This window comes from Aulostomus chinensis, chromosome 7, assembly GCF_037954235.1.
Source record: "Aulostomus chinensis isolate RoL2024-O1b breed Wild chromosome 7, RoL_Achi_v1.0, whole genome shotgun sequence".
Taxonomy (NCBI): domain Eukaryota; kingdom Metazoa; phylum Chordata; class Actinopteri; order Syngnathiformes; family Aulostomidae; genus Aulostomus; species Aulostomus chinensis.
Window position 1 is genome coordinate 26,697,010 of NC_141326.1, and position 5,414 is coordinate 26,702,423.

Here is a 5,414-nt window from a genome sequence, read left to right on the forward strand (position 1 = left end):
GCTGCTGGTTGCTCTGCAGGATTCCACAGCCCCATTTACATTAGCCACCTAATCCTCTGGCTGGCTGCAAGTGGAAGGATCTAACAAAGGAGTTTCTTTTTCGCCCCCTCAGTCTTCAGTGTCTGAAAACTGCCCTTTGCTGAAGGTGAGGGTGAAATTCGTCCCCCAGACTTTTTAATCTCAGCAGCCCTGTCAGGGAGGCAGTTTAATTATGACTGATACAGCTGTGTGTGACTGTGTGTCTGTGGAATAAGTGTCCGTGTGTGTGTGTGTGTGTGTGTATGTGTGAGTGTGCTACTGCAAGTCTGCGCAGGGCAATGGGGGGCAGCCAGCTTTTCAATTAAAAAGCGAGTCTGACGGACAGGAACTGAGCCCTGTTCTAGACTGCATTCATCTTTTCAATAAGTCATGTTTGTCTATAAGGTTAGGCTTAATCCGCCTGTAAGACCACTCCATGGGTGATTAGCCAGCACGTTCTTAGCGCCAACAAGCCATCGCCGTGTTCCTGCAGATGTCTGATCATATTTGTGGAAAATGCCTCCGTGAAGATGAGAGAATTTTGGGAGATATTTTACTCGTCTTTGTAACTTCCGTTTTATGCCATCAGTCTTTTTTGTTCTCGCTTTTGCATCTTTCTGCGTCTCACTTTGCTTTAAAGCCAAAACACGAGTCGAAGTTGCAAGACATTTTATTTCAATCTAATTCAGAATATAAACATTTTCGTACAGCTTCTTTAGAAGACAAGTTCCCATTACTAAGGAAGAAAACCGTAAATACAATAAGTTTGTATAATTGCTGGATAACATATGGTTTGAAAGCTTTTGAATTTGTGGATTAACTTTGCAAAAAGTGCAGAAATTCTCCCCAAATTTCTTTCAAAGGATCTGACGAGAGGTAAATGGGAAAGCACGTGTAGAGGGACAGCTATATTTTGTCAGAGAAAGAAACCAAAGCCAAGTTCTTTCGGATTAGTCAAAGTGGATTAAACTGAAGAGCAAACAATAGACAAAGTCATAATTAAAACTGCTCCATCAAGCAAATGCCTCTTGACGTAAACACATTAACCAGGGAAATGGGTGGCATTTTGTTATTTTATATTTTGGCTATATTTGCAACTCCACTGGTCAGGGCCTCTGGAGGTCAGAGAGCTTTTCAAACGTCTACAGCTTTTCCATTTCTGTCTCAAATTGACTTGTTGAGGTCAGGACGCTGTAATAAGTGGGGGAGAGGTTGATCCCCGTTGCTAATTACACGCCACATGGCATTGTTATTCCTTGCTAATTGCATGCTGTGAGTTGCTGAAGGCGCCTTGCCTCTGAGGTTTTTTAATCTATGTATTATTTTTATGAATTTGCCATCAACACTGGCGGCTCAGCAGCAGTCTATACAGTTGCTCTCACCATCACGGAGTGGAGTCACTCCTCTGGAAGTGCGGGAACTTCCCTCAGTTTTATTAATCACTGAAAGAAGACTGCAGGAGGCGCATATGGGCAATGAGAAGAGGATGGATACGGCACACACATTTGCATATCATAAAGGCATAATACAGTGATACGTCTCCATGGATTCAAACATCTACCCGACGTCGACGGGGGTATAAAGGCTTGTTATTTTTTTACACACTGACTGCATTTGAACAGACTGTATTTCTCACCAAGAAAGGAAAAAAAAAAAAATTCTGCCTCCGACATTTTGGAGAATTTGTTGAACATATTTTCACATTTCGTATGTTGTTGATCGTTATAAAGAGAAAGGTATATGAGGAGATCATTAGTGCAATGTTGAGGAAGGTTTTGGTGTGACTGCATTTCTGACGCAGACGCATCTGTGAGTGAGTGGCGTCTTGTTCAGTTCACCTCCAAAGTAGCTGTCTCATAATTAAAATGAATATACAATGTTTTGATTTTATATACTTATTTATTTCTGTATATATATATATAATATAATATGTCTCTCATCTCATGTTCCTTCTCTATGCATTAAAATCTATTGTTGTAACTTGTTGTTGGTTTTACTGTGCGTGGTGGATTTAGGTTCCATTTACCAGTCTTGAGCGCTCCTCATTATTTCTGCCGTGTTATTACTGTATTCAGGAAGCCATAAGGAAGTTAAGGGTGGGTGAGGGTATGCAAATGCCTTGTTTCCTCCTGCCTGCCGCTGAACAAATAGTGATTTAGAAGAAAAACACACTCACACACACACACACACACACACAAATGACACTCAGTGAAAAGTGATTCAGTGTCAAGCAAGCAGTGACAGACATATCTTTGAGAAGCAAATCCTTGAAAACAGCTTTGATAGCTACAATTTAGACTGCCAAAAATGCATATTTTGTTGCATGCTGTCATCTAAGCTGCTTGCCATTTTTTTGGGGGGGGGGGGGGCAAGTGTTTCCTTCGTGTCAACAACTTTCACACCCCCGGTTGCTTGACAGATAGTAAACTTTTGCCACTTGACATAAAGTAATTAAGAAAAAGGTTGTTCTCGCATCTGTTCTCGTTTTCATGTATCGTGAGGTGGTGTTTGTTTTAAATAACAGCTTTGTAACACGTTCTAACACCTGTTCTAACGTTTGCGTGTGGTACACTCTCCAGACACACATTTAATTACACGGAGATGTGTGACCGTGCAGAAAATATCTTGATTCATGGAAAAATGTCAAAAGTCAGCTGAATCACTGGAGGAAGATGAGAACGTTGTCAACTGTAATTCTGTTCACCACTCGGGACTGTTGACACCACAGCTGGGGCAATTAAAATGTCTCTCTGACATATTCAGAGGTCATGGACCAGAAACTCAACAAGACCAAAAGTCTACAGAGGCATAATTAGGCTGACAAGGTTTAAAGTATGAATGTTTTGCAGGTATTTAATAGGCCTAATGCCTATCGTGTATAACTCTCACAGGTAACCATGTTAGCAAGCTAACTTTTGCTAGCATGGCTACTGGACAGAGTAGAAGGTCCACACCGTCTCTGTCGAGGCCTCCTCAAAGGTAGAGAAATAGATTAATCACAAGTGTAGAAACCATGAATGTCTGTCCCACATTCAGACACGCTAAACACAAAGCAAAGTTCTTTGTGCAATTATAATAAAATGACTGCAAAGACAGGAATCGAAGAAGATTTGGCTCTGCTGGGTGTCATGGGGGTTCAGGGTTGAGGACTGTTCACAGCAAGACTGGCTCAGCTCATTTTATGTGGAGATTATTTCTTGTCTCTGTGGGTTTCCACCGGGCATGCCAGCTTCCCCCACCATCAAAAACATGGACGTCAGGCTAATATTCCTGCCGCTGCTCCTCTCATGGCCACGCACAGCTGTGCAGAGGGATTCATTCAATATGCACAACATATTTCACCATACGAATTACAGGAGACATGGAGACTTTTCCTATTTCCATTGGGCAGTTGAAAAAAACAGCTGATCATGTGGTCTAACCAGAGGTTTATGTCAGTTGCTAAATATTGAGTTTTATATGATGCACCAGGGATTATGAAGTCAGCAGTTTTGAGGGTGAGGCAGTGTGGCGTTCTTCTTTTTCAGGTCCTCTCTTCTCGTCTCCTCCTGGTAAATTTCAAGACAATGTTCTTCCTGCAGCATCCTGCCATGATCTGTCTGGCTAATTATGCTTAAAGGTTTGTCTACTTCTAATTAAGAATAACGAATGAAGGGTCACATTCTGACAATCTGCAACACACACAAAAAAAATAAAACTCTTGAACGTTATCAATGTTAGATCTTTCCCCAGGATTGACTACAAATTTGCCTTGATTAAATTCACAGTTTCTCTCTCTTGGCACATTGTTGATTGTTTACCTTTACAAAAGAGATAAAGGAACTGTCCAACCTGAGAAATGTGGCACGCGTGATTCCATATTTCAAAATGCCAGAAAGTGTCTGTGTACATGCACAGTCATGCCAGAGGGGGATTTACTTTTATTAGAGCGATAGGTCAGAGAGGCATGCGCGCGCGTGTGTGTGTGTGTGTGTGTGTGTGTGCAATGTGTCTGGGGGAGGTGTGTGCAGCACAAACAAGAATTACATTTCAAGTCACGTTTCAACACTAACAAGAATGACATTTTTCTGTTCTCATCATGACATTTTATCGCAGTCATTTCTTTGACCTGAGGGCCTCTGCAGAGAGAATCCAGAGGAAGCCCGACAGGGAGCAGGCGGAGGAGAGACTACGTATTTTGTGAGCTGCAGAAATAAAGCCTGTTTAATTGGGATCTGATGAATTGTCTGTCAGTGAGTCTTTCCAGATGCAGATTACGTGATTCCAGTGTTATTAACAGGTTTCTCCAGCTGCAAGATCTTTTCCATTCAGTTTTTTTTTTTTAGGTTTCTTTGTTGTATTTCCTCTGTTACTCATCAAACCCTCCAGTTTTACAGCTGCACATAAAGCTACTGAATATGTCCTGCACACACACAGCAATGATGAGTGCACAGATTAACTATTTACAGAGGGCAAGATGGTTTAATCATTCTGAACAAATTTATCTTACATGCATTGTGCTGCAGTAATTATATATATATATATATATATATATATATATATATATATATATATATATATATATATATATATATATATATATATATACATATATATATTTTAACATAGTTATTCATTTAATCAAGAAAAGAACATCTTCAGTACAGGAATTAAAAATTATGCTCTTGCTTATTCTAAGCAGTTTGTCCTGTTTTTTTTAATCAGATCATTGAAGAACATTGGCATTGTGCTGTGGCCCAACATAAGGGTCTTGTACTGTACAAAGTACTTTAAGGACCACACAGTTGTTTGACAAAAAAAATTTAGGGGTTTATGAAAACTTCAACAGATTCTTGCTCTATTTTTACTTCTCTCTTCAAGGAGAGTTGAATAGGACATGATCAACCTCAAAAACAACAACAAAAAAACAGCTTCTCCATTTAGTGAGGTGACATTTGGTTTCTTTGTTCATGTCAGCTCCAAGTTATGTAAACTCCTCCCCTTAGAGTAACATTAAAACAAAGCTGTACGCTTCTGTCTCACGGGTCAATGCCATCAGAAGCTCTGTGCCCACCTGGTACCCAGCTGCTGTGCAGCCAGGACCCTGGCATTTGCAGCGCTGCAGGAACCCACACATGCTTGAGTGAGTAATCACTCCTTTCAAGATGGAGGATGTCATTCCTCCCATCACGGCAGCCAATCCCTGACCGGCTCGTGATTTTCCCTCTCTGAAATGAGCTCAAGTGTGATTGGCCTGATGAATCCCTTCAGTGTCTATTGATATAGTTGTTCACGGCGTTTAGAGAGCCATTTTAGAAATTATAATCAAGTCGCATCTTAGCATTATCTTCAGGGTTGTTCATTTAATGCCGCTATGAGCTTTTAATGAGGGACGCACTGTATAAGGCAAGTAGCAA